Source organism: Delphinus delphis, chromosome 1 (assembly GCF_949987515.2).
Source record: "Delphinus delphis chromosome 1, mDelDel1.2, whole genome shotgun sequence".
Classification (NCBI taxonomy): Eukaryota; Metazoa; Chordata; class Mammalia; order Artiodactyla; family Delphinidae; genus Delphinus; species Delphinus delphis.
Genome location: NC_082683.1, coordinates 178,634,286 through 178,653,125, shown reverse-complemented (window position 1 = coordinate 178,653,125; position 18,840 = coordinate 178,634,286). Strand labels below are relative to the sequence as shown.

Below are 18,840 nucleotides of genomic sequence, written 5' to 3'. Positions count from 1 at the left end.
TGTTTATGCAAACAATTGAACATCTGTTCTGTCCCTCAAATCCAAACAAAAACAGCCCTTATTGCTCAGTGCTTTTGTGTTACAATCTGGTGAAAATAATTCAACAGAAGTTATGGATTTAAAATAAATGGAATGATCTCAGAGGGTGTTTAAGCATGAGTACATCCCCATCAATATCTAAGTGTTCAGTCCTGGAAGAGGTAAGAACAGGGAACTTCTAAGCTCGACATGTCTCCTGGAGGCCCTGATGAGCCCACCCACTTTTTTCAGTGACTCCCGCCCCAAGGGGCAGTGCTGTAAAAACACACACCTTGAACTGAGAGAGCATGGTCTGGCATAACTTCTGCAAGTATCTGAACTCACGAATGATAAATATGTGAATGTGAACAGTTGTTTGTATGTAGGAAAAAAAAATTTCATTAGGAACATAGTTGTCCCATGAGGTCAACTTGAATTTACTCTCAACAATCCCTCTTCTTCCTAACATGTTTTTTGGTTTTGGTTTTGGTTGTTTTTCCTTTTACTGTCCCCAAGCCTCTGGTTCTGAGAACAGAAGTATCTACCTGAAGCAAACAGAGGTTTCCATGATAACTAAGGGGAAAGGGAATAGAAGTGAGAAACAGAGCAGATCTGGTGTCTGCTGGCTGATTTATTTTAGAACTTGTACACGTGATCTTGTGTTTGTTTTTAAGCCTGTGTACTTGGATAAAATATAAATGTGGTCTACATTCAAAATCCTAAATGAGGTCCTATATGTTAACATAAGTGGTGATGTCGAAAGACTACAAGGCTGAAGTTATTTCCTTGATTTTGAATCTTTTAGTATAATAGTATATCTAACAGAAATTATATATAATATAAAAATCCACATTTTTCTGACAGAGTGATCACAAAATGTGTGATGTTTAAAATAACCAATCTTCATTTTGTGTTTTTTCTTACACATGGTACTGGAAGCAAAACACTTAAGAGGAATCTAGACAATCCAAATGTTTGATTTTCCAAATGATTTTGCCAGAATCTTTGAGTTAAAATTTTTTTTCTCTCACTCCTGCTGAGAAAGTACATACATTTTGAAATTTAGTCTATTTGAGCAATGCTTTTATTCCCCTTTAAGATGATAATAAGCATATGGGAGTGGGATTGAATTTGAGACAAGCTGTTGATTTCTATTGAATACTCAAAAAATGTAAGGTATCAAAATTTTTTTATAACTATCCAGTGATAGGCTAAAATGTATTAAAAGTTCAGTAAAAAATCATCCTGATGTGGAGCTTATAGGAAGAAACATATGGTTGGAGTATATTTCATAATTGGGGTTGTGATTATTTTGCTTAGTCCTTAGAGTTATAAAGTTATGGTTTTCAAGGAAGAGAATTAAGGAGCAGAGAGGGATACTGAAATTCACATAGCGGCAGCAAGAATATTATTATTATTATGCCTATCCTATCACCATTCTTTTGTTATCTCTTATTTTCGGAACCATGTATTTAGAAATAACATACATATATATAATATGTTCTATTATATAATTATAAAATAACATGTATGTTATATGATAGTATATATATGTCATAATATATATATAACATATATAAACATATATTATATGACAGTATAATATATTATAATATATATATAGTCCTATACTCCTAAGAAAGATTTTGAACAGATAGAGAATATACACTAGAGGCATTAACTGATTTTAAAGGATATACTTATAAATATATTTTCTTCTGTATCTATTGAGAAAATAGACTTCTGAGAAATCAAGTGGTATATCTTAGAGGTATAGCTAAAAGGAGATGGAGACCTGGGTTTTGTTTACATCTTTATGACACTAGATTAGCACAACCATTTAACTTTGTGGGTTCTCAGTCTCTTCATTTGTAAACCAGTGGGACGGAACGGAAGACCATTTCTAGCTCTAGTTTGTTTGACTAAAGAAAGAACCAGGCTAGTCTTAGAACATCTGTGAGAACATGAGGTCTGTCTTTGGGGCCTTCTCATCTATATTTCTTTGCCACTTTGTCCTCTTTCTGGCTCATCTGCTTTCTGCTAAGAATATTCAGGTGTCAGGGCCCACGAGGTTTCCTACTGAACTTCTTCCTTCTTGCAAAGGTTTATGATGACTATTTTTTTTTTTTTTTTTTTGTGGTACGTGGGCCTCTCACTGTTGTGGCCTCTCCTGTTGCGGAGCACAGGCTCCGGACGCGCAGGCTTAGCGGCCATGGATCACAGACCCAGCAGCTCCGCGGCATGTGGGATCTTCCCGGACCAGGGCACGAACCCGTGTCCCCTGCATCGGCAGGCAGACTCTCAAACACTGCGCCACCAGGGAAGCCCTATGATGACTTTTATAACTTGCTGTTTAGCTTAACCTCTACCAGAATACCCAGGCCTTATCCAATTAAACTCTGCTTTCAGCTAGCAATAAAAAATAAATACTCGAATGAATCTAAGTAGTAGACTTACATGTTCATGTTCTCAGTTTTTAGTATGCATCACTTGTTGAAAGCCCATATTTGGTGCCTGGTGCCCCAGCCCCTGAATGTCCATTTTAAACAAATTCCCTAACAGATTTGGAGGCTATTTGGGAAACATAGGTCTAGGATTTTTGTATATTGCCAGAGATTTAGAAGGATTTATTTCAAATTATAGATAGAATATTTGGGGTTTGTGACATGATGCTTCAAGTCACATAATAAAATTGTGTATAATTTTTATAGGTTTTACTCCTTAGACAGTTCTCACTCTCTGGCATGGGGCCTATTTCCTGCAGAATAATTATTTCTTTTCTCCAATGAATTTTCCCATATAGTATTTCACCTAGAGTTCATGTGTAAAAAAATGGAGTCACAATTGAGAAAAATGGAAGAAAATGAACTTTCAAAATTACAAATTAGTCATCTATTCTATATATAGTAGTAACAATTTATCCCTCCCCTCACCCACCCCCTGGCAACCACAAGCTTGCCTTCTACATCCGTAACTCTGTTTCTGTTTTGTAGATAAGTTCATTTGTCCCCTTTTGTAGGTTCCACATAGCAGCGATATCATATGATATTTGTCTTTCTGTGTCCGACTTCACTCAGCATGACAGTCTCCAGGTCCATCCATGTTGCTGCAAATGGCATTATTTTGTTCTTTTTTATGGGTAATATTCCATTGTATATATGTACCACATCTTCTTTATTCATTCATCTGTTGATGGACATTTAGGTTGCTTCCATGACCTGGCTATTGTAAATAGTGCCGCAATGAACATTGGGGTACATGTATCCTTTAGAATTATGGTTTTCTCTGGGTATATGCCCAGGAGTGGAATTGCTGGATCATATGGTAGTTCTATTTCTAGGTTTTTAAGGAACCTCCATACTGTTCTCCATAGTGGCTGTACCAATTTACATTCCCACCAACAGTGCAAAAGGGTTCCCTTTCTCCACACCCTCTCCAGCATTTATTGTTTGTAGATTTTTTGATGATGGCTATTCTGACATGTGTGAGGTGGTACCTCACTGCAGTTTTGATTTACATTTCATTAACAATTAGTGATGTTGAGCATCTTTTTATGTCCTTTTTAGCCATCTGTATGTCTTCTTTGGAGAAATGTCTATTTAGATCTTCTGCTCATTTGATTGGGTAAAATAATATTTTAAAAAACTATGAAAACAGATCTTCCTTAAGTGACTTACTGTAGAAGTTCAATGCCAAGAATAGGTTTTTAGTATTTTTATTTATTAGTTACTATTGTTTTCTCTAATTCCCCTCATATACTCATTTTCATGGCATATAAAAGTTCTGCTTATTTAATGAGCAACTCCATGAAATTCCTTAAAATCTATTGCTCAGTGGATGGCCTTGGGCCGTTACTAGAAATGCTGAAAATTTGGACCCAGTCCAGACCTACTGAATTAGAACCTGCATTTTATGAGATTCCTAGTTGATTTGTATCTGTTTTAAAATTTGAGAAGTGCTACCTTAAAATACTTTTCCTTGGGCTCTACCAGACTGGAGTTTACTTTTAATATGTTACATTATGAAATGACAAATTTTTAATAATAATGTTTTAAAAAAATAGCTGTATTGTTTTTGTATAAATTATACATGTTTATTTAAGATATAAAGATAATACAGAGAAATGGAAATAAGGAAACTCACTCAACCACTCAGAAATAACATTATCATATGATAATTTTAGACATTTCTATATACAGATATAGATGTAGCTATAGGTAGAAAGATGGATGGATGGATGGATGGGGAAAGGACGAGAGAAAATTTTACTGAAGTGAAATCATGCTATCTATAAAACATTTTAAAATGAAAGATACTAAGTTATTTTTTTCTGAAATCAGAATTATTGAGAATTTATAAATACGAAGAAATTTAAGTGAAATTGAAGGTATTGCTGAACTTGAAGCAAACCTTTCTTTACAAGAAGAGGTATTAGATTTTAAATGTCTTCTAAAATGTAATAACATTGTGTTTCAAGTTTGCACATCTGTTGTCTGTCCAATGAAGGATGAGGAAATAAATATCATTGCACTGCTTTGCACTTTCACCTCCCGATTTTGTTTCTTCAAAACAATTTTTTTTGCAATGTCAAGGTTTCTAATATTCACGTTCCATTCTACCATCATGATTTTAATAATTGTTTAAGCTTACTACTTTATTTAGGGGTACAATTATCTTATCAGTAGTACTTACAGCATCTCCCATCCTGAATTTTTATTTTGATTCATCTCTTAAATGCAAAGATTTCATTAAATATTACTATTCTCTTCCCAAGACAGTCCAACGAGTATTGTTTTCTTTAGCTTCTTGCATGCTTGAGAAGGCATGTTGTCCTTCTCCTGGAAGGCCAAAGTGCGTGGATATATACTTTGTTATTCTTTGATGCTTAATACTGGTGATACTGCTGTGCTTTCAGAGATTATTTTCTGGAAGAAATCTCAGAACAGTTTAATACACCTATCTCCCCCTTCTTGTACTTAGGGAGTATATATACAACTCTTTTTCTATGAAGTTTAGTAACTTTACCAGAATATCTTAGCTTTACTATCAATATTTTTGTGGTGCACAGTGTGCCGTAAGTTGCCATAGATTTGAGTTTCCTTTACTTCAGTACAGTTTTCTTTGATAAAGTTTAAAATTTTTTTCTCCATTTTACTTGTTCCGTTTCTTGGGAACTCTATCTGTGTGTTCAGATTTGTTTGTTTTTCTTCTGTTTCAACATAGTAATAACCAGCTTTGTTACGAATGGGAGATTTCATCACTCACTCGACCCTGATGTATAGAGTTTTCCTTCTGTACTATGTCATGACCCTTAGGAATTATCACCAATGTTCTATTTCAGAGACTGATGAATGTTCTGAACTGTGGCCACAGGGTACAAGCAGAGGTGACTTGGAAAACACTCAGAGTTATGGGAAGATGTCCATCTGTTGATAATATAAATGTCACATTGTTGGCTGCTATCACTGGAAGGCCCATATGGCCCAGAGATGGCAAGTAGCTCATTAGGCTCCCCTCTCAGAAGATATATAGTTTCCTCTATAATAACGACACATGGTATGATATCAGGAGTACAAGCGACAAAAGAAAAAAAAATAAATTTACCTTAGTAAATTAAATAATTGTGTGTTTCAAAGGTCACCATCGATAAAGTGAAAAGATAATCCATGGAATAGAAGAAAATATTCCCAAAACATATATCAGATATTCTAGATATTTATAATCTACAATATATGCACAACTTTTACAACTCAATAATCAAAGGACAAATAACCCAGTTTTTAAAAATGGGCAAAGGATCTGAATAGGCATTTCTGCAAAGAATGTATACAAATTGGCCAAGAAGCATAAGAAAAGATAGCATTACAGCCATCATGGGCATGGAAATCAAAACCACAGTGAGAACCTCCTTTCCACCTACATCAGTGCCCTCATATATTGCTGGTGGGCGTGTAAACTTGTGCAGCTGCGTTGGAAAGCAGTCTGGCAATTTCTGAAAAGGTGAAACACAGATTTACCGTATGACCCAGGAATCCTAGGTGTACACTCAAGAGAAATGGGAACATGCGTTCATGCAAAAACTTGTACGTGGGTGTTTATAGTAGCTTTATTCATAATAGCCCCCAAATAGAAACAAGCTATGTGCCCATTAATAGATGAATGGGTAAGTGCAATGTGATATATCTACCCAAAGAATACTGTTCAGCAATATGAAGGTATTAAGTACTTGTACAAGGTACAACATGGATGAACCTTGAAAATATTATGCTAAATGAAAGGAGCCAGTCACAAAAGATTGCATATTGTGTGGCCCATTCATATGAAATATTCAGAATAGGCAAATCTATAAAAACACAAAGTATCGATAGATTAGTCTTTGCCAGGGTCTGGGGTGGGTTGGGAGTGGGATGTAGAGACATTGCTCATGGTGGATGGGTATAGGGTTTCTTCGGGGGGCTGAAAATATTCTAAAATTAGGTTTGGTGATGATTGCAGAACTCTGCTAATATACTAGAAACCACTGAATTGTATACTTTAAGTAGGTAAATTTTGTGCTATGAGAATTATATCACAATACAATCACTAAAAGAAAAAAGCCAAGTGGAGTGCAGTCTTGCTCCCAGGTTTCTCTTTGGTCCCTCATGATATTAGCAGCTTCCCAGTCAGACTGTTTCCCCAAGGTCATGGCTCTGCTTATACTCTGGTACCACTTTTCTGTCCCTCTTCCCCTCAGTCCAGGTGGTTCCTCTCATGGTCCTGGTGAAGATCAGAGCTAACATATGGAGGTGGCTTTATTCTTCCCTTGCTTTCTTTTTAATATTACAGTCACTGCATCATTATACCCTGCTTGTCTCCCAAAGCCGCCTTTTTTGCTTTCCAAAAACCTCTGGTGAAAGTAAAAATCCAAACCTAGACAATTTTTTTAATGGTTGTTTTTGGGATTAGGATTGTGGGAAATATCTCATAATTCACAGGAATTGTAATTCCTGCTAGTAACTTTTGGCATGTTTGGAGAAAACAGAAATATATTTGAACCAAATCATGTTTTCCAAGCCTGCTAGGCTTCTTTGAGAAGTCCACTGGGCTTTTTTTTTTTTTAATCTTTTGCTAAGAATGAAATGAGGATTGATTTTTTTCTCTTCCTCTTGTCCAGGAAAACATTTCATAAATTTCAGAGTTAAACCCACTCTTCTTATTTTGTGGTCAGTTTTTATTCCAAAGTTTTTTCCTCAACTGCTCACATCCTGAGAAAAATTTCACTGTTTAATCTCACAGGAGACATTATTTGTATTACAAAACAAATTTGATCATGTATAATGAGACATAAAAGTGCCAGGCCTGCTGATGTGTTTTAACACTGCTTAGGGCATTCTTTTTCCAGTGAATTTTATGTCTGAAAACAAATTAGGAAGAAAAGACTACTCAGTGAGAATATGGAATCATATCAAAAAAGTGTTCAAACCATCAGAGAGTTTCTGACATCCAGCAGTTCACTTCCAGACTAGAGATGTATTAGGCAAATTTATTTCCAAATAAATTTGGAAATCTAAAATTCTAAATCTAAAATTCCCCAAGATGCCCTTTTACGTTTATAATTGTAACCCCATTTATAATTAAAACACTTCTGTTAGTTTGGGAAGAGGGTTATTAGAACTTGAAATATATATGTATAAATATTTGTACATAATTAAAGTTGTATAATATATATTATATGTTATAATTAAAATTATATAATATATATTATATATAATTATAAAAATTTATATAATTTTTCAAAAATAATTTTTAATATGTAATACATTCACATGGTTTAACATTTTAAAACTGTGCAAACAGGAATAGAAGAAATAGAATGAAAATTCTCCCTCCTCCCCCCCACCCCCTCCCAGTTTGCATTTCCAAAGACAAGCAGTTTAGCTGGTCCTTTGTTTCTGGTATATGGTTCAAGAAACATTCTACAAATTTGGAAGGATATATATATATACATATTTCTTTTTTTCATCTTTATACAAATGCTAGTGATTATATAGTCTATTTTGTACATTTCTTTTTCTCACTTTATACGAAGTCTTGGAGATGTCCATTTTTCCACTATGGAATGGTTCCTTAAAGATTAAAAAAACAGGGCTTCCCTGGTGGCACAGTGGTTGAGAGTCTGCCTGCCGATGCAGGGGACACGGGTTCGTGCCCCGGTCCGGGAGGATCTCACATGCCATGGAGCGTCTGGGCCCGTGGGCCATGGCCGCTGGGCCTGCGCGTCCGGAGCCTGTGCTCCGCAGCGGGGGAAGCCACAACAGTGAGAGGCCCGCGTACCGCAAAAAAAAAAGATTAAAAAAACGTAAGTTAAATGTACTTTACAGTTTTTAAAAATTAAGTTTCGTTTTTGTCTGGACTCCTTTTGTCTCGCAATATTTTCTTTTTCATTATATTCTTACTTTCACAGATTTACCTTTGAGAGTATTAAGATGGTAGTGTGATGTTTTAATTGCTATTCAATCTGACAAAATTTATCTTTCTGTGGTTATACCAGAAGAAACTTCTGATTGATAATCCCTTGTGAGATGTACACAAGACATTTTGCTGAGATTAAACTTTAGTCTTCTGATTTCAGAATCCTCACAATTGCAGTATGTTAAAATGTTAATTCTCTAAGATATTGCTGAGAGACAGATGGGATAATTATCTACATATCAAATATAATTGTTTGGAAGTTACAAATTAAATCATGAACCAAATTTCTTATGCATGAAGCTTAACTCTAGTGAATTCCCTTGAAGAATTGTAAGTCAATAGCTTTCAAGACCACTACCACTATATTTTAAATGAATGGTTTGCTTACATGTTAGCTAAATAGTTATATTATCAATTTATAACAATACAAAATATCTCACAGTATTTATTTCTGTTTTCACTTTGTTCCTTGGTGTTCTACCAGCTTTTTTCTTTCTGACCCTTCGGATCTCTATTCCTTGGTTATTTTCTCGGCTTTGTGGAACTCTGTCATCTTTGCACAGGGACCATGCTTATCTTCTCTGCATGGTTCCAATTCTGGTAGATCTGATGCCTAAGTGAGCATTCTGAACTCTGGACCAGGTTAAATCCTCCTTCTATATGTTTCCTTAACTCTCCTCTTATAACACATATGCCAGCATCTTCAGTATCCATCATCCTTTTTCTTTTTTTTTTTTTTTTTTGCGGTACGCGGGCCTCTCACTGCTGTGGCCTCTCCCGTTGCGGAGCACAGGCTCCGGACTCGCCGGCCCGACAGCCATGGCTCACGGGCCCAGCCGCTCTGGGGCATGTGGGATCTTCCCGGACCAGGGCACGAACCCGTGTCCCCTGCATCGGCAGGCGGACTCTCAACCACTGCGCCACCAGGGAAGCCCAGTATCCATCATCCTTTAACAGAACCTCTTGTTCATTGTCTTCAGGAGGAGGACCATGTCTCTCTTGTTCATTGTTTTCTCTCCACTCTCAAGCTGGGTGCCTTACCCATCGTAGGCACTCAATAAATTTATGTATTTTCGTTGAATGGTTGAGGGAATGAAATAACGGACTTGAAAATACCTCCCAACTTCTAAGTTCCATGGACATGTTCATGATTCTTTCTCAACTAAGTTATTTGTTCCTAATTCCCATTTCTTTGAGGCTGAGCAGGTTGATAACTCAGAAGGAAGATTATGTAAGAAGAAGGGAGAACCCTAGAAAGTTGCCTGGAATTTAGTCTCCTCCAACCACTTCCAGATATTCCAGACTTATGTTAGACCTCTGACTCCTGTATCCAGTATTCTATATGTTAGGCAGAGTTCTATGAAAATGCCTACATGTTTACTCCAAATCAATGATCTCTGAAGTTTTACATACATAAATCAGATGTTATGAAGTTTTATATACAAAATCAAATGGAAGTTGCTCCTTTTCCTTGTCTTGAAAAGACAATATCACTTTGTGGCTATGTCTTTGGAAGGGTAATGCATATTTGGTTCAATTCATAGATGGTAATTAAGAAATTCTAATTAGATTAAAAAGTGCACCTTAGAAACTATATTTTTTTAATAGAATACGTTAGGTAGATTTTAACTCAGTGTAAGTGAGTTAGTTATTTAAGCCTTTTAAATCTTGATTTTTAAAATTATAAATGTTATATTTCTTCCTTTTATAAAAACTATACACAATTTTTTCTTAATTTGACAGAGGAAATCATTGTGCTTAAAGGGTTTGATCATCTCCTCTCTTAAAAAATAAGCATATACTTTGAATAGGTAACATATTTACATATATTAATAATCAATGACTGTACAAGAATGTTGTGAAAAGTCTTTCTCCGGGCTTTGTCCTCTACCCAATTTTCATCCTTATCTCCATTCAATGAGCATTTTTTTCTTTTTTTGCGGTACGCGGGCCTCTCACTGTTGCGGCCTCTCCTGTTGCGGAGCACAGGCTCCAGACGCGCAGGCTCAGCGGCCATGGCTCACAGGCCCAGCCGCTCCGCGGCGTGTGGGATCCCCCCGGAACGGGGCACGAACCCGTGTCCCCTGCATCGGCAGGTGGACTCTCAACCATAGCGCCACCAGGGAAGCCCTCAATAATCATTTTTTTTAGTGTCCTGACATCATCTCATCTCATAGGATATGGATTAGTTAAAAGTCCAGGGTGTATTATCAGATAATTAAAACAAATCCTCTATAATCAAAAAGTGAGTCTCTTAAAGGTCTTGCTAAAATGTAACAAAATAGGTTATGGCAGAAGATAGGATATTCTGCTTGCTAGAACAGGAATCAGCAAATTTTTCCTATGGAAAGGACCAGATATTACCGTAATTAGTCTAGGCCCTGTAGGCCGTAAGGACTCTTTTACAAGTAGTCAACTCTGCTGTTGTAACTTAAAGAGCATCTGTACACAATATGTAGATGAATGAACATGTTTGAGCTGAAATAAAACTTTATTTATGGACATTGAAATTTGAGTTTCATATGCCATGAAATATTCTTCTTCTTTGAATTTATTCCAGACATTTAAAAATATAAAAAACATGCTTTGTTCACAGGTTATAAAAAAAAACAGGCAGTGGGCGAGATTTGGCTTCTGAGCTATTGTTTGCTGACCCCTGAAGTACAGCAGAATATGTTGTTGGGTTCTGAACACAATTCATTTCATTTTTAACTGATGTTTTTTGCTTTAGTGTATTCAAAATACTGATTATTAAATATCTTAATTTTTTTTTGTCTTATATGTTCAATTCAATATATTACTTAGGGAAGAAGACATAACACTTTCGAGTGATGATTAGATGCTAGACACTTGGTACTTTATCTCACTTAATCCAGTTACCAACACTATGAAGTAGATATTATTTCTATTTTATAGACGAAGTAATGAAGAAGAGGATTAGCAACATTTCCCCTATGTACTAGCTAGGGGATGGACTGTAGTGTTTTGTTTTTTCTTTTGTGGCATGTGGGCCTCTCACTGCTGTGGCCTCTCCCGTTGCGGAGCACAGGCTCTGGACACGCAGGCCCAGCGGCCACGGCCCACGGGCCCAGCCGCTCCGCGGCATGTGGGATCCTCCCGGACCGGGGCACGAACCCACGTCCCCTGCGTCGGCAGGCGGACTCTCAACCACTGCGCCACCAGGGAATCCCTGGACTGTAATTTTTAACAGAGGTGATCATACTCCATGGTTATAGAACTGAACAACAACAACTACTATTCAGTCACATAAATATGCTGCTTCCACTTGGCACCATTCTATGCTCATGGAACTTAGGTGTTCAAAGTTTTGTTGCTGTCTGTTGGTAGGTTGATGTTCAGTGCTGCTATTTTCACAAACATATAAACAGGAAAATTGAATTCATAGTGACTTTCATTACGTAATTTTCACTTGAGTGATTTTACTTTATCTAGCTTCCCTTTTAAGGGGAATTGGATTGGAAAATTGGCAAATGGAGTTTAAAATAGAGGTTTTTTTTTTTTTCCCAAATATGGTCCCTGACTTGCAGTTATATGTATAATTTAATTTTTCTTTCTGCAATTTCAGTCTGTTTCCTCTTGCATCCTCAGATGTTCAGAACATTGGATGACACCCGATATCAGGGGATTGTTTTTCGCAGTGGTTAGAGGGAGAATGAAGTGTTTTTCTGGAGGGATTATAACATTTGTTAAAGCATGCGCTCTTTCTCTGGGACTTAAGATAATTAAGAGTGTGATCCTTTCATCCCAACAACAGCATTGAATTATAGCTATAATGTTGAGAGTAAAATTCAGCTACCCTTAAAAAGGGACTTCAACATAGGAAATGCATTTTACTTTATTACTATTTAAATTTAAACAAACCTTTGTTGAATAGATACTGATTTATTGCATAGAGATTATTTCAGAGTATTTTACGAGTTTATTAAATTATTTAAACAGGATTGTTTCAGTAAAAGCAAAAACTAGTAGCACGCCATTATAATTAATATTATCACTTGTTTGGAAAAGGTTAAATTTTCATTTTGCGTTAAAATCTTGCACTAATAGCTTGAAATATGCTAACCAATTGGATGATTATGACCTTCAACAGTCATCTGCCATGCTGTTAAGACATTCTCTCTTTAGCCCTGGCAAATATACATTTTAAAATCCTTTTAGAGATTTGTGGGTTTATCTCCGGTGTACCAGAGCATTCTGTAATTAAATAATTAAATTATTGATTCCAAATCATAGGGCTTTAGAGATCAGACAATTTCTTTAATTTTAATGATCATTTAAAGGCTAATAATTAGAAGGTTCACTTACTGACCTGTAGATGTCAGAGAAAAAATTTATTTCATATCTGCTTCCACAATTTAAAGCAGAAACTACTACTAAGATCATGCCATTGCCTTTTATTCTATTGATAAGAGTTGCAGTCATTACTTAATGACTATAAAGGAGGAGGAAAATCCCCTCTTTGTAAGAAGAGTAGTTTATTTAAAATAAAAACTAAATATTGTGTGTGATGAAATTGAAAATATTTGTCAAGAATGTGGAATAATGCTGTTCTATGTAAGAGACACTAATACCCTTAAAAACATTAGCTGTTCTTATTTTTAAACTTTTTTACAGAGTGTAAGATATTAATATTTTGATATTTATTCACAGAAGTCAGAAATTTATAGTTAAAACATGATAAGCATGTTGAAAATTATTAAATATACCAATGATTATACTTTATGTATGCATAATAATGATTTCGGAAAGCCCTGTGAGGGAGGGCATAGTATTCTCAGCAGGCCATACAGTGCCCAGTACATATGGAGTACTCAAATGTTTATTGGATGAATGAATTAATGGCACTGATACTCTATCTACTTTGTTTTATCCCCCCCCAATCTTTTTTTCTCATATCCTTTTGTCAATCCTCAGTAAACAGTCCTATTATTTTTTTTAATAACTGAAGAAGCTCCGTTAGTTTATAATGGATAATTTCTTGAAATATATTAGTTATTTAAAATTATTCTTTGTATTCATTTCTCATTTCTGTCTTCAGGAAGTTATTTAACAACACTTTGCAGGAAATACATGAAATGCCCTCACTTCAACAAAATATAAAACTGTAACATAATAAAACATGAAGAGGGAGTTAAAGCCATTTATTTATTTTTCATTCAAATAGAGATACATTTCATGGAAGTGCATATTTCATTTCTGAAGCTCTAATCCTCTGAATACATTTTAAAGTTAATTTTTCAGCTGGGTGGTGCTAGGATAGTAAGCAGAAGTTAGAAAATTTTGAGACTAATGAATCAAGATAGTCAAATGGTATATTGAAAACAGAGTCTTACAATTTAGTAAAATCTCATTTTAATATGGTTTGACATTATATACAGTTGTAGATACTTCAGATTAGGGTTCCCTATGAACATAATTACCTATAACTTGTGTTACATATAATATCCTTCTCCTATCAGGTCATGATGCTACAAAACCAAGGTTATAAAAATGTACGAAGAAAATGAGCATGACTCAAAAACATTTTTTGGACTGTTTTTAAAGAGCCCAATTTTACTACATTTTCTGAAATACTTATTAGAGTTGTTTTCAGTTGTCTTTTTTCATTGGAGTTGTCATTAACTGATTCAGGTGGTTTGGATTTCCCACTTCCTATATGCTACTGATACTGCCTTTATTATTTTTTTTAATTGAAGTATAGTTGATTTACAATGTTGTGTTAGTGTCAGGTGTACAGCAAAGTGAGATATATATATACATATGTACATGTATATATATTTATACACACACACACACACATTCTTTTTCAGATTCTTTTCCATTATAGATTATTACAAGATATTGAATATTGTTCCCTGTGCCATACAGTTGGTCCTTGTTGCTTATCTATTTTATATATAGTAGTGTGCATCTGTTAATCCCAAACTCCTAATTTATCCCTCCCCCCACCTTTTCCCTTTGGTAACCGTAAGTTTGTTCTCTAAATCTGTGAGTCTGTTTCCGTTTTGTAAATAAGTTCATGTGTATCATTTTTTGTTTTTAGATTACACATATTAGTATGATAATCTCTAGGTCCATTTATGTTGCTGCAAATGGCATTATTTCATTCTTTTCTATGGCTAAGATTTCTTTGTGTATATATACCACATCTTCTTTATCCATTCATCTGTCGATGGATACTTAGGTTGCTTCCATGCCTTGGCTATTGTGAATAGTGCTTCTATGAACATTGAGGTGCATGTATCTTTTCAAATTATAGTGTTCTCCAGATATATGCATAGAAGTGGGATTGCTAGACCATATGGCAACTCATTTTTAAGGAATCTCCATACTGTTCTCTGTAGTGGCTGTACCAATTTGCATTCTCACCAACAGTGTAGGAGGGTTTCCTTTTCTCCATAAGAAGAGCTCATCAACTTGATTATTTATCAAAGCATATTAATAGAGCGGGATATTATCCTATAAACATCCCTTTTTACATGCAAAAGTTCAAATAGAAAGCAGAGGTAATTGATTTTGGCTCAGCCGCAGGGAATCGTTAAATATATTGAAAAGTGTGTTCTGATAAATTATTGGAGGTTGCAATATAGTTACAATTTTTTGACTTTTTCTTTTTATTTCATTTAATAAATATTATGCACACAGAATCCTGCTAGGTATACTGAACATTCTAGTATGAAATAAGAAACATATGGTGGTCTCAAGGATTCTGTCTGTCTTCTCGTTTGTTTATCTCCACATTTTCCTTCCTTTCTGGTTAGTAAGACTCATGTTCCAAGTTTGAGCTCAGAAATGTTAAAGGGCTCCAGCATATGAAGTTTAAAAATGAACTTAGCTGTTGAATGGCTCTGTTGATTTAGTTCTGGAAACTCAAATGATGTCCAAATACATTACATGGAAATGGTACAAATCACCTACTTTTCCCTGCTTCTTGCTTGGCTACTGTTGGTGTTGATGATACTATTCAGAGTCAGAATGAGTTGTTCCTGGCAGCGTGCACTGTTAGCCCAAACTCTGATGTTTTGAAAAGATATTTCATGGACTAAAGGTTTAAGTCAGAATATTATTTCTGTTAATCCTCATTTGCAGTCACTGTGAAATAAATGAATGTGAGCATGTGATAAGGCATTTCTTTCCTAAGAGGGAGAAAAGACTAATGAAGGCTTTGTTTACTAAGAAAACCCACTTTACTGTAGTATTGAGCAAAGGAAGCTAAATCACCAGTTTGAGGATTTTGATGGCTTATGCATGGGCAGAGCAAAAAAGTTAGTTCACAGATAAGCCTACCTAGGTACTCTCTGCCATCACTTTATAAAACTTCTAAATGCTAGGAAATACTGCTTCAGCTGTGCTTCTGCACTTCCACCAGCAGCCATATGGTCTAATTACATTAAATTGCTGGAATAAAGGCATCTCTGATTACTTCATGGAGAGAGACTGTAGTACAGCCTGACTAGAGATGCTGCTATAATCATCTCGGAACCCTTGAGTTATTTTTGTTGTTTCAATAAACTTACCACAAATCTACATTTCTTAGTGATAATACTGGGACGCCTTACTAAAATGTCTATTTGCTGTGGGGTAAAATTTTATTAGCCTTGTGTGATAATGACGGTTATCTTAAGAATACCAGGCTAATAAGGATATGAGAAAGAAAATCGAGAGGCTACTAGGTCAGTTTCTATATTAGGTATTGCACACGCATTCTCATTTCGTTCTCGTTAACATTAGGAAGTAAGAATTACTACCCCCATTTCACCACTTCGAGGAAACTGTGAGTCTCAGAACAGTTAGGTAACCTTGGTTTGTTCAAAGTCCTATGGGACTAGCCAGTCTATGCAAGTCCTGTGGCTCTGAATTTTGTCCATTTCCCTCAACATTATAATCCTCAGATGGTAACCTGTTCTCTAGGAAGTCTGCTTGGGGATTCTGCTCTGAGAACTGTGGGACTCCCTGATGGGACTGGTGGAAAAGTATGGGTCCAGCTCCGTTGAGTTGAAGAAAATGCCTCCTAAGCTCTGAACAGCAAAGCGCATACATTGTACTAGAAGGAATGACAGAAGCAACCTCCAGAGACTCTGCAGAAGGATATAAGTTATAGGATAACTTAATAAGGATATTAGGTAATAAGGGTATTAATAAGGTAAATAAGGATATTAGGTAATACAGTGCTTGATCTATAGTGATAAGGTCAAGAACTTACGTTTTGTAAAATTGCTATCTACAGTAAATATTTGGCCTTTGATTTATTCTTCTAAACTTCTTTTCTGAGCTTAGCAAATAACCCTGGGAAGCTGGTAGGGCCTGAAGTCTAATTAGCTGAACTAACTAGTAAGTAGCATTTAGGATGAGGAGCTCTCAATTCTGACTCTGGATGTCATGTGATTTCCAGCGTGACGTACTTTAAAATGACCTCATGTCACCAGAGAGCAATTATTTGGATCTTTGTAAATGACATCCAGAAAATGATTTTGAAGGGATACACATTTTAGGAAGTAAAATCGTGGTCAAACTTTGTGATAGTGATGTCACTTGGTACAACTGGTTCATTTTCTTTAGTTAGTGCTTTATTTATTTATTAATTTATTTTTTTTAAATTTTTTGCGGTACACGGGCCTTTCACTGCCGTGGCCTCTCCCGTTGCGGAGCACACGCTCTGGACGCGCAGGCTTAGCGGCCATGGCTCACGGGCCCAGCCGCTCCGCGGCATGTGGGATCTTCTCGGACCGGGGCACGAACCCGTGTCCCCTGCATTGGCAGGCGGACTCTCAACCACTGCGCCACCAGGGAAGCCCAGTGCTTTATTTTTATTACATAAGTAGTACGTGGTCACTACGGGAAAGGTGGAAAATAATTGATTAACAACAACCACCAGAAACTTCAAAAAACCCACAAAAGCATAATTTCATCAATGCTAATAACTTGGTGTATAATAATCCAGATTTTTTTTTTTTCTATTTTGAAATGTATGGGCTTTATCTAAACAGAATCAAACGACAATGGTATTTGGTAACCTATTTTTGTTTGTTTATTTATTGGTTTTCCACTTAATAATATATTATGATTAGCTTTCCATCATTATTTGTGATGGCTTACTATTCCATATTATTGATGTACCAAAAATATTTTTATCTGATTTTCTATTATTGGGCAGTTACATTGCTTTGATTTTTCACAATCCAAGCAAGATTATAATGAGTGAGGCTACAAAAGAAAAAAGTTTATATACTTCTGTGCACCATTGTTATCATATAAATTGCTAATATCTTCCTAACATTATCACTGCCTTTTAATGAGACTTGTACATTTTATGTATGTCTGTATTTTTATTAATTCATACATATATATTTTTTTTTCTTTCATATACTCTGCCATTCCAGTTATGCCTAGAAGAACCTTCTCCTCATTTACTGTGTCCCTCAATATGTCAGGCATTTTAAAGGGCCATGCTAAACAATAATGTCCTCTTGGAATTTAACATTTAGTGTGTGTATATTTTTTAGTTGCAGAAAGCCCTTGCTGTTTGAAATATGATCACTCATATTGTTCTGAGTTGTAAGGCTTGTGTGTTTGGTAGCATGGTCTCAGTACCATGGACTTTTCTGAAAATTAGCATCTGAATTTGTTTTGTTTTCAGCATGAAAAGTCTGAATTTATAACAAAGACCTTTTTCTTGAGGATAGTGTGATACTTTCTTTTTTTTTTTATTATTGAAGTATAGTTGATTTACAATGTTGTGTTCATTTCAGTTGTACAGCAAAGTGATTCAGTTATACATATACGTATCTATTCCTTTCAGATTCTTTTCTTTTACAAATCTATTTTTTTGAAATTCTTCGTAATTTACCAGAGAAAAGTTTATGTATTTTCTGAAACAAGTGATATTTCTATATTTTGAACATCAAACATCCCAAGACTAAATACAGATAAATAGAAGATTCTTAGAAAGAAATAGAGAGGAATGTGTGACAACTTATTCACTATGCAGTGTTCTGTGGAATAATTATGTTAACGTACACTGGTCTTCCTGCATCATTGACATTTCCTTAATCGTCTGTCAAGCAACGCAGAATTACAGATAGCATTAAAGAAATTAGAATTAGCTGCTGGAGCTGAAATGTTGACACCCTATCAAATCTTTCTAAAGTCATGGTAAAAACAGAAGTCTTAATTCCTTTGATCTTGCAACTGGATGAAAGGAGTTTGTGGCTGTAAACACATTTCTTTCTCTTGAACAAATATCTGAGCAGAAGATCATAATGTCTCCACAGCTAGTTCCTTGTGGCTCCACTTTTGTGCCTTTTCCATGACTTCAGCCATCAATATCTGACTCACGAGAAAGGTACTGTA

The 18,840-nt window shown here is 35.6% G+C and overlaps 1 protein-coding gene and 1 non-coding gene across 28 annotated transcripts in view; one reads left to right on the top strand and one right to left on the bottom strand.

The window, feature by feature from the left end:
- Positions 1-18,840, top strand: part of KCNT2 (potassium sodium-activated channel subfamily T member 2) — a 414,242-nt gene that overhangs the window by 102,347 nt on the left and 293,055 nt on the right. The window lies entirely within an intron of this gene.
- Positions 8,987-9,091, bottom strand: LOC132416282 (U6 spliceosomal RNA). Its single transcript, XR_009517532.1, has one exon. It is a non-coding gene; the product is annotated as a U6 spliceosomal RNA (small nuclear RNA).